This window comes from Cupressus sempervirens, chromosome 5, assembly GCF_028749045.1.
Source record: "Cupressus sempervirens isolate cs-2001-9-10 chromosome 5, ASM2874904v1, whole genome shotgun sequence".
Lineage (NCBI taxonomy): Eukaryota > Viridiplantae > Streptophyta > Pinopsida > Cupressales > Cupressaceae > Cupressus > Cupressus sempervirens.
This window is the reverse complement of record NC_143122.1, coordinates 714,822,573-714,834,613: the sequence shown is the minus strand read 5'-3', so window position 1 is coordinate 714,834,613 and position 12,041 is coordinate 714,822,573. Positions and strand designations below refer to the sequence as shown.

The following is a 12,041-nucleotide window of genomic DNA, read 5'->3' as shown; positions in this document are numbered from 1 at the left end:
TCTACAATATAGTAGATAAAAGCATTTACCAGCTACACTTAATGCACTAAGAGAAGATTTATTGCAATTCAAGTGCATGCAATAATTTTTATGAGTTGTTTGATTTGAAGGGACATTTGACATTAGATATTTAGGTACTATCTTCCATCCTACCATATATCTTTGGTCTTGGCTTGAAAAATAAAAGAAGATCCAAACTACTTACCTATATTCTACTTCCAGGGACCAGCCAAAGAAACTAGAGATTTGATGAAGATCCACACTTATCAAACATGTAGCTTATTTCCTCCAAATAGAGCTTTGTTTCCTCATCTTGTGAAAAATTATTTGTTGCTTTGTGACCACAATCTTTGAAGTGAAAAAGAACTTGTTCAACATAGAGCGAATTCTTACCATCATGACAAGTGCTTTCACACAGGTGACCGCATTGGAGAAGAGCCCTACAAGGCCATGTGCAAAATAGAGGATTGAAAGAAGATGCATCTTTAATGCACAGAACAAAAGGAGGGTCGCAAGGATGTCTTGGACAATGAAGATATATTTCCTCGCTCAAACAATCCCATTCTTTGAAATCTAACAAGTTGTGATTGCCACAGAAATATAGTGCTCCTCTTGCTCATGATACAGAAATGCACAACCTATTTTGCTTAGCCAGATATCCAATATTTCTATCATTGTTGGATCTTATGATGGAAAAAATCATAATTTTGTTCTCTGAACCCTGAAACCCCAACAGTAAAACATCAAACAACCACATTGACAATGAAATAGGGCAGCTACCTTTTTCATTTTCAAAACAATATGAAGCCCATGTTGGTAAAAATTTCGACCAACATGGTCATGGATTTAAAAAAATAAATATTTTTCCTTGCATATTCCAACCAATCTAAAACGTTTTAATAGATGGTCAAAAATTTTGGTCTAAAAATGGGGTAAAATGTACTAGTGTTTGATAATAGAAATAAAGGAGAATGGGTAAAGATTTATTTTTACTGTGCCCCAATAGAAAAGGTAGGAAAATGTTTGCTTTCATTAATAAAATCTTCATCTTCTTCATAAAATGGTGGCAAAACCAATGAAAATAAATGCGCTTCAAAGAATATGGTTAATAATGGTTTGATTTAGAGAAGAGAAAATATGAATTTAATGTGTCCTCAAACAGGATCATCACAAGCATTTGTTAGTATTTTATGATTATGGAGATCGCAATGCATTGTTACCAATATGTTGATCTTAGGAAAAGAAGTGTGATTCAAATAATATGGTTAATAATGGTTTGATTTAGAGTGGAGAAAATGGGAAGTTTATGTGTCCTCACTAGGATCATCACAAACATTTGTCAGTGTTGTATGTGTTAGGAATAAGGTGTCTCAACCTTGGATAATTCCTATTCCTATTATTTGTTTTGTAAAAAGTATTTCTTGCAAATAATGTTGATGTGTTAGCATCATGAATTGTGTATAAGGAGATCATGGCTAAAATGATTATGATGGATTCCTATGACATGTAAGAGCTATGTTAGGAAGATTCAATGACAGGTTTTTCCCCACTAGCAAATCTTTGTGTTATGTGTTTCTTTCTCTATCTATTTTCTTTATGCTTGGCTGGCTGAAATATTGTTATTTACATGATATTGAATTTGTAAGTGTAAAATATTTTAATAGGATTTGCACCATGCTTCTCTTAAGAGATTAGTGTAGGAAGCTATTTCCATACTTTAGTTTCCTTACAGTATGATCATGGAGATCACAATGCATTGTTACCACTTTGTTGATCATAGAAACTAACTTCAGTTGTATTTTCTTAGCAAGTTGTTCAAGGCCCTACTCTACAAGATTTCACGAGCTTTCCTAGCTTCAGTCCATGTAAAGAATTCTCTCATAAGATGGATAGTAGGTGTTGTACCTAAGCATTGTCGAGATTCATAACTACAAACATTAGTTTCCAAATTCGATCATGTCATCAATTTTTTTTATGATGCTCAATTTTTTTAATTAAATGTTGTTTCTTCTCATAATAACATCTTCGGTCCTCATTATGGATCCTTCCATTCATTTTTTATTCATTTGAAGTTGATTTGATGTTATTTTGTTTAAGTTCTAGTCGCTAATGTTGTTAATGTTTTCTAGCATTCTATTCCAAGCTATAGATTGAGCATGAATTATTTCCAATTTCATCAATCTATATTCTTGCATATTCGTGCTTAGTTGTCTCTTGACCAAAACTCTAATGCATAGTTTAATTTTTTTGGATTTTGTTTGGCATTTGTGATAGAGTTAGGCTTCAAACTCAGAGTGTTGACTCTTTGAAGAGAGAAGAAGGTTTTGTCTCATTCAGTATCATGCCTTATTATCATCATGCCTTCCTGTCAAAGTGTATTTGATTTTTTTGGCACTATGCTTTCTTGGCATTATGCACTCTTTTTGGTACATGTTGGTTATTTTTGCCTTCTCGCTAGAATCACTGCATTTGAATTTGACATAGTAACGTTCACAAGTTTTAAATATTCAAATATTCAAAAGGGCACAAAATACTTTATGCTAACCTAATAATATTTCTTTCCCTGTGAATTTTGATGTTTCTGCACGCCCGCAAGTTCACGATCGTTAGATCAAGAGATATCTACGATTGGCGCTATCTCGCTATGGGAAGTTGCACGTTATTTTGTCATAGTGACATAGCGCCTTTTGGCCACATGTCAGGTGGGTCCTCCTTTTCCTTGTTGTTTCTCTGATGCTAGGTTTTGCTAGGTCCACGGTGGGCGCTATGGCGCTATCAAAAAATATGTGTTCCTCGCCATTAGTGACATAGCGCCCAGAAAGAAAGTGATAGTGTGGCGACATCAGAAGGAAGGTGGGTCCCAAGTATGCCTCGTCAAATATTAGTGATGGAAATTTTCAATCAGGTTGGCACGTGGCCAATTTCTATTGGTTGGTATACTGATAGGTCAGATCCATCTTGCTCGCTGCCAGATCTAGGAAGATCAATGGTGGGCGCTATCACGTTATAGAAAGTTGTGAGAATATTATCCATAGCGACATAGCGCCTCAATGACACGTGGCATAGATAACGTAATGGACCTACCCTTCTCCAAAGAAATATTATGGCTCGTCCTTGATTGAAGTTGTCAGGTGGGTCATAGCACATTGGTGATATTTCATTGGTCCATTCAACCAGCTCAGTGTGCAGTTGTACAATTTTGTTGATCACCATAGATCTAAGGAAATCAATAGTAGGTGCTATCTTGCTATGGAAAGCTATGAACCCATAGTGACATAGCACCATTGTGCCACATGGATTAGTGGGGTCAGGTCTCACCAAGATGAGGATGCCAGGTTGTGCTAGGTGGTTGCCAAGTTTTCGTGGGCCCAAAATTTTTAAGGAGATAGCGCAGTAATACGGTGAGTCTTCACGACCGTCAGATGAGTCTAGATCCATGGTGGGTGCTATCTCGCTGTGGGAAATTGCTCAGAGGATACACATAGTGACATAGCGCCTCAGTGACATGTGTCCTAGTGGGTCTGGTAGAGGCAGTAACAGTTAGTGGCTGACAGTTAATGTGATTGTCATGGTCAGGGTTGCAAGGTGGTGTAGTTAGAAAGATTGGTCAACCATGTTGGGATCTTGTGGGGTGGCAAGATAAAAGGAGCTTATTGGCCCACGTAGCCCATTTTGGAGGTAGAATTTAGTTGACTTGCTGACCCTGCTGATTCAGGTGCTCAAGAATGAAGAGAGTCAAGATTTTTTTATGTGATTTGATCTTTGTGCTCAATCCCAACCAACCTAGAATGAATACAAAACTAGGAAGAACACTCCACCTCTGATCCAATCCATCTACCTAGTCAGAATGGCTTAATGGCACCGTTTCCATCCTCTCAAGGCATTATTTGATATAGAAGATCAGATATGATTTCATCTTGATCTGTATCCAGATCAGATTTTCTCCATGATTGTTCTCTGTAGGGCTTAATGGCAGGTTGTTGCGAAGTAATTACAGTTGGAGGACATCTCAGTTATGCCTGAGCTATAAAGGCAAAATTTTATAAATTTTGTAGGGTCAACTTTTCTCTATTTTCTTTGTTACTGCTCTATAGATTCTCAGTATAAATTCCCCTGTGCCTCTGAACTACATGATTTTCTGTCTTATCTCTTTCAACCATTGGTATGAAAGTGCAAGAACTCTTTGCCTCTTACTGGTGTTTTGTAGAGATCTATGATCTGCATGACTATATCTCCTTGGCCTATGAATGATAATATAAGTGAATCTCTCTTTCCTTGTGACATTCATCTTGGTCTTCTGATCTGCATGTGATTATTAGATTAAAGCAAGTTTGAATGTGTCTATCCTTAGTTTCATTCTAGTTCAATAGTGCATATATGGGCAGAGTTTGGTCTGAACACTCTATTTTGGTGCATCACCTCTTTAGATTAGATTAGGTAGATTTTCTTTCATGCTCTCCTTCTCCCTTTTCTTCTCTAAGAATAGTTAGGTGCGCCCTGATAGTAAGAGGAAGCCGACCTTCTCCAGAGACTCAACCTCATAGTTCAAGTCCCAGAGCTTGGAGGTTGTTTCCATGTTTCACTAGGTTTTCCTCATGCATAGGCTCTAGACAAGGGTGCAAACCTAAGTGACAACAGTTTTTGGCACGCTCGTTGGGACAACTTTCTCAAAAAATTTCAAGCCTACTAATGTCAAAAGGGAAGATTTCAAGATCAATACCGAGGAGATAGTACTGGCTTCAGTGTTTAAGCCTTCAAGAGGCTCATTCTTCAAAGTACTTGGCAACTCTGAGCTTCAAATACATATCTAGTTCCAGACCAAAGTTGTGGTGATTCATGCCCAAAGCTAAAAAAAGGGCATCTTCTAGAGGTAAGTTTTAGTATCAAGAGCTTTCATTTTCAAACCCTAGAAGAAGGAAGACTAGATTATCTTTATCACCAGTTAGGAGTGCAATAGTAAAAAATAAACCTACAAGATCTATCTGTACTCCTCCTACTATTAGATCTCAGCCTAGACTACCATCAATACATATCAATAGATCACTTGTCTATATGGCGTTGCCTAGAGCCCATACTTTTTCCACCTTTAATGGTGGGAGCCCTCTCTTATTAGCCCAAAGACATGACATACCAGTAGCTGCCCTCAAAAGTATACCATAGTTTACTGGTGAAACTTCTATCTCTCCCTCAAAACACATTCAACAGGCTGCAAATGTCTACAATATCCATGGTATTATAGAGGATGATGTTGTGGTTAGGCTCCTAGCCTCATCCTCGAAAGGAAAAGCACTACAATGGTATAGAGGTTTAGCTTATGGTTCTATAACAGATTGGGATGGATTAGGAGCAAGATTGTGCAAACATTTTGAGGATAAAAATGACTATTTGTCACTTTTAGAGTAGTTGACTACTATATAAAGGGCCCCCCATGAATATATGACTAATTTTAATTATAGATTTCAAAAGACATGGGATAGAATACCTACTTCAGTGAAGCCTACCCCTGGTAATGCCTTCTTGCATTATATTAGAGCTTTTAATAGTGATATTGCCACTACAATCCAAACTATGGGAGGAGATACCTTGCCTAATGCTTATGACATAGCAACAAAATCAGAGAACATCCTAATACGAGGTAAGCTAGCTCCAAGGCCTCCTATGCCTTTCTTCCTTGATGTTCCAAATCATCAACTAGCGATGACTCCTCTTCCCACAACTTCTACATCACAATCCCTTGTCCCAGTCCCTCAAGCCTCCACATTTGCAAATGGGATAGATGAAATCAAAGAGATGATGCAATCTCTGATGCAGAACATGGATAAAAGAGAAAAGAACCTAGAAAAAAGATTGCAAGATTATGGGAAGAAGCTGGAGGATAACTCCTCTATGATGCAGAAAGTAAGCAACAAGGTGGTGACTTTAGAAAGAAAACAAGCTCAAAGTAGTAAGCTTCATCAATTGCAATATCAAACCCCAAGTAGTGGTAGGCCTCCAAATCCTAATAATTGGAACAATTCTTTTGATCAGAGTAGGTAGGGTGGCCATGCTTCAACCTCAAATGTAAACCAAAGTAAGGGCATAGTCCCTCAAAACAATATGGCTCAAGATCAAGATTTTTGTCCCTCCTATAACTACTCCTATGCCTATTGTATGTGTCAGAAGGTTGAATCTTTTATGGCTTTGACAGTCCAACAACCTACAACAAAACAATCATACAAGGAGGACCAATTTAAAGATGCCTCAGATATGCAAAGACAGGGAGATTGCTCTTTTATGAATCATCAGATGAAGGAGCATTGTAATGTAAACTAGGATTCCATTGCTCATAACACTAGAAGCAAAAGAAGAGCTATGGAAGATGTTGTCCCTCCTCCTCCCAATCAGGCCTCAACTTCAAATGCAAGATCTCATGAGCAAGAAAGAAATAATCAATCAAGTGCCTTTCAGTAGCAAAGGCAAAAATCATGGCAAAAAAGATACAAGTGATCCTCAGGTTATTCCATCTCAACCTAACACAATTGCAGCTCCCAAAGCTTCTACCAAAGCACCTACTATGCCATTCAGTGTGGTAGAGAAAATGAAGAAGACAAATGTGAATATCACCATGTGGGATGTTGTTGCTACTATACCCATGCAAGAGAGGTTGCTATAGCAAGAATTGGAAAGAATTGAACCAGAGGATCAGCCACCCAGTATGGAAAGTGCCACAAGCCTAGTACAACCATCAAGGGAGGTAGAAACAAGTAAAAGGGTTAGACCTCCTCCATTCTATTTTTCTCTAATTATAGGGGGCAAACTAGTCTGTAATTGCATGATTGATTCAGGGGCTAGCAGTTCAGTGATGCCTAGGTGTGTCACTGATGCTTTGGGAATGAAATATGAGCCCATTGTTAGGGATGTATTATAGTTGGATGGTAGTACTGTTAAGACTGTAGGGATCCTTAGGAATGTGGGGATGGCTTTACATGCATGCCCTAGTTGTACTATAACCCAAGATATCTCTATTGCTAAGGTCAAGCCATATTTTTCCATCTATTTGTCAAGAGACTTTACTGCCCAAATAGTTGGTTTCATATCTTCTAATTGGTCATATATGTCTTTCAAGATGAGATATGGAGCCAATGCTTCAATCAGACTAGAGCCTCAAGCCCTCCATCATACTAAATCTTACATTCCCAACCCCATCAACATGAATTTCCCTATTCTAGAGATGGATGAGAACGACATAGTGAATAAGCCCGCCACTCCCCTAGAAGAGATACATAATTTTTTCTTGGATGAGTGGGCTGATGCATATCAATTTGATTCTACATCAGAAACCCTTGAGATAGGTCTTAGTACATATTGTATATTGGAGAAAGATGCTCTCTTTCCCAATCTTGTGGGTACTAAAGAAGATATGAGTGGGATATGGAGTATGTACTTTGATGGATAAAGGAATAAGATTGGGTTAGGGGCTAGTGTGATGTTTATTTCTACTACACAAGTAAGGTACTACTTCTCCTTTAGGCTCCAATTTAGTTGCACTAGCAATGTGGTTGAGTATGAAACCTTGATTTAGGGTCTCCTACTTGCTCAAAAAAGGGGAATCCAAGCCTTAAGTGTATATGGAGATAGTGAGTTGGTAGTTAATCAAGTGAGAAATTAGAATATCACCAAAAATGGTTTGCTCAAGTCTTATAAACATAGAATCTGGGATTTTCTTGAAGGTTTCAATGCATTTAACATCCAAAGCATCCCTAGAAAAGATAATAGACATGCTGATAGACTTGCAACAATAGGTGCATCTTATGATGTGCTAGGGAATTTTGAGGAGGAGAAGAAGCAACAAATCAGAGTGGTAGTAAGGCCTGCTATCCCTGATAACAACACCCATTGGAAAGTGTTTGAATTTGATGAGAAAATTGTCAATTTCTTGAAGAATGAGGCAGAATTTTCAAAGAGAAATCCATCAAGACTGCAAGATTAGTATGGTGATCAGATCATTCATCTCAGTTCTAACAAATTTTCTTAAGAGTCTCATTACCTTAGAGAGTGGTTTTAATCTTGATGACCAAGCAAGAGGCAAGGCCATGAACCTAGCTGCTAATGAAGATGACTACACTCTAGTCATGATTGCCAATGGAAAGTCCTTAAACATAGTGAAGGTATGTTTTGAAATTGAATAAGAAAATTTTATTCATCTATGTGAAGAATTTAATGATGTATTTTCTTGGACATATGATGACTTAAAGGGTTTTGACCCAAGGTTGTTTCAGAATACCATAGATTTAATTAATGATGTAAAACCAGTAAGCCAAAAATAGAGACTAGTGAATCCTAAAATTGAACCCTTAATGAGAAAGGAGCTATCCAAATTGATTGAGGCCCACATAATTTTTCGTATCAAACACTCATCATGGGTAGCAAAACTTGTCCCTGTTAGGAAGAAGAACGGAGAAATTAGATTGTGTGTGGACTTTAGGGACCTTAACCAAGCTTCCCTTAAATATCACCATCCTCTCCCTTCTATAGAGAAGATTTTGTCCAAGGTTCGTGGCTCAAAGAGATTTTCATTTCTTGATGGATTTTTTGGCTACAATCAAGTGCTGGTTAAAGAGTCTGATAGATACAAGACTGCATTTACCACTAAATGGGGTACCTATGCTTATTGTAAGATGCCATTTGGGCTAACCAATGTAGGTGCTACATTTTAGAAGGCAATGGAGATGGCCTTCAAAAGATTGATTGACAAGTTTGTCTTAGTTTACCTTGATGATATCACTATGTATTCAAAAGATGTAGAAGATCATTTTGATCATCTAAGACCGGTATTCCTAAGATGCAGAGAGTTTGGGGTTTCCCTTAACCCAAGAAAGTGTGTCTTTGCTACTAACCAAGGAAAATTATTAGGACATATTGTATCTAAGGATGGCTTAACCATTGATCCAGAGAGAAAAAAAGCAATACTTGCCCTCACTCTTCCTAAACACAAGAAAGGGCTGCAAAGTTTCCTAGGCAGTATAATTTTGTGAGAAGATTTATCCCTAATCTTGCTACCGTGGTGAAACCTCTTACAACTATGATCAAGAAAGGTATGGTCTTTGCATGGACCAAGGAAGGGAAGGAAAGTTTTGAAGAGATCAAGGCAGCCATAGCCTCAGCCCCTACTCTCATGAATCCAACTTTTGAGAAAGATTTCATCCTTTATACCCTAGGTGGTGAGTCAATCGTTTCTGTTGTCTTGACTCAAAGAAATGATAAAGGTGATGAGAAGCCCATAACTTTCTTTAGTGAAGGGCTTAAAGAGTATGAAGATAAATACATCTATGTAGAGAAGCAACCCTTGCAATCATCAGAGCTTTAAAGAAATTTAGACACCTCCTGTCTCATAATAAGATTCATTTGTTAGTACCCCATGCTAGTGTGAAGGATTTCCTTTTGAGTAAAGATATTAGTGAGAAAAGAGCTGGCTAGATTACTAAAGTGATGGAATATGATATTGACATTCAGATTACCAAGCTAGTAAGAGGGAGGGGGTTGTGTAAACAGATGTTATCATCTCAAGAACCTAATGAGGAAGCTGCTATGATACTGACAAAGCCACAAGAGGTAAGAAATAGTGACCCAAGGAGTTGGATGGATGATATGATGAATTTCTTATTAGGCAATGGATACCCTCAAGGATTAGATAGAACTAAAAGGAGACATCATAGATTACAGTCAATTCCTTATGTCATAGTTGACAGTTTCCTCTTTAAAAAATATTTTAATGGAGCCCTATTAAGATGCCTTGATATAGACAAGGCTGAAAGAATGATCAAAGAACTTCATGATGGTCCTGATGGTGGCCACTTCTCAGCAAGGACAACTGCAATGAAGATCATGAGGGCTGGTTATTACTGGCCATCTCTATTTCATGATTGTCACAAGTATGTGAGGAAGTGCGAAAAATGTTCCTTCTTCTCTGGAAAAAAAAGACTTGTAGCTCTTCCCCTTCATCCTATTCAGGTGGACCAACCTTTTTCTCAATGGGGATTGGATTTCATAGGCCCTATCAATCCTCCTTCTAATTTAGGTCACAAATGGATTTTAGCTGCTACAGATTACTTCACCAGATGGACAGAGGTAGTTGCATTGAAGGATGCCACTGAATCTTCAATTGTTGAGTTCCTTGATGGAATTGTGACTAGGTTTGGTGTCCCTTCAACCATTATTTTAGATAATGCAAAGTCTTTTTTTGGAGCTTAGATTTGTGCATGGGAAGTGGATCATAATATCTATTTGAGTACATCCTCAAATTACTATCCTCAGGGTAATGGTTTGGCTGAGTCCTCCAACAAGAACCTGATCAGAATCATGAAAAGGACAATAGAAGATAACTAGAGGTGTTGGCATAAAAAATTGAAGACTGCATTGTGGACTAATAGAATAACGCTTAAAAGGTCAATAGGGAATTCACCATTTGTGTTAGTTTATGACAGAGAGGCAAGGCTTCCAATTTCATTGGAGTTCTCATCCCTAGAGTTAGCTCATTAGCTGGAGTTGATTGAAGATGATGCCATGACAATAAGAATGGCAGAGCTGATGGAGCTAGAAGAGAAGAGAAGTAAAGCCATGCAGACCCTAGAGACACACCAACAGTAGGTAAAAAGAGTTTTGATAGGAAGGCTAGGGTTAGAATCTTCAGGGAGGGAGATTTGGTTCTGAAATGGGATGTAGATAGGGAAAAAATAGAAAGACACTCAAAGTTTGATGCATTATGGAGTGGCCCCTATCTAATTGTCAGTTGCAAACATGCCAATGCTTTTTAGTTAAGCAGGCCTAGAGGAAAAATTTTTCCCATCCCAATCAATGTGATCTATCTCAAGCCATGTTTCTAACGGTTTGAGATTCCATGTACATAGTTAGCTTAGTTTCATTTCTAGTTTGTTCCCTCCTTTTCCAAGAAGTGCACGAGCACATGATTGTCTCAGTGAGACAACAAGTTTTGAAATTTTGAAGGTTACAGAAGGAGGTTTTGGTCTCTGGTTCCAGCTGTAGAGACAGGGGTTTCAGGGTTTTTTCCTTTTAGAGGTAGGGTTACGGTTTCACAGTATACACAGGATCCACATTTTTTTTGACTCTGTAGCCCAATAGATGCATGAGGTCATTGGTCTATGCATAGCTGGCTTGCATCCCCTCTGAGTCGCTAGATTTGCTGGTCATTTTTTGCCTTCCTGCCAAAATCACCACATTTGAATTAGACATAGTATTGTTCACAAGTTTTAAATATTCAAATATTCAAAAGGGCACAAAATACTTTATGCTAACCTGATAATATTTCTTTCCCTGCACATTTTAATGTTTTTGTAGGTCCGCAAGTTCATGATCGTTAGATCAAGAGATATCTATGGTTGGCGCTATCTCGCTATGGGAAGTTGCACGTTGTTTTGCCATAGTGACATAGCACCTTTTGGCCACATGTCAGGTCGGTCCTCCTTTTCCTTGCTATTTCTTTGGTGCCGAGTTTTGCTAGGTCCATGATGGGTGCTATGTCGCTATCAAAAAATTTGTGTTCCTCGCCATTAGCGAGATAACACCTAGACAAAAAGTGATACTGGGGTGACATCAAAAGGAAGGTGGGTCCCAAGTATGCCCCATCGGATATCAGTAATGAAATTTGTCAGACAGGTTGGCACGTGGCCAATTTCTATTGGTTGGTATACTAATAGGTCAGATCCACCTTGGTTGCCACTAGATCTAGGAAGATCAATGGTGGGCACTATCTTGCTATGGAAAGCTGCGAGGATATTATCCATAGTGACATAGCGCCTCGGTGAGGCGTGGCACAAATGACGTAATGGGCCCACCCTTCTCCAAAGCAATATTATGATTTGTCCTCAGTGGCAGTTGTCAGATGGGTCATAGTACAGTGGTGATATTTCATTAGTCCATTCAGCTAGCTCAGTGTGTAGTTGTACAATTTTGTTGATCACCATAGATCTAAGGAAATCGATGATAGGCACAATCTTGCTATGGAAAGCTGTGAGGATATTACCCATAGCGACATAGCACCATTG

The 12,041-nt window shown here is 38.4% G+C and overlaps 1 pseudogene; it reads right to left on the bottom strand.

The window, feature by feature from the left end:
- LOC149557990 (uncharacterized) overlaps positions 1 to 12,041 on the bottom strand; it is a 73,631-nt pseudogene that overhangs the window by 17,408 nt on the left and 44,182 nt on the right.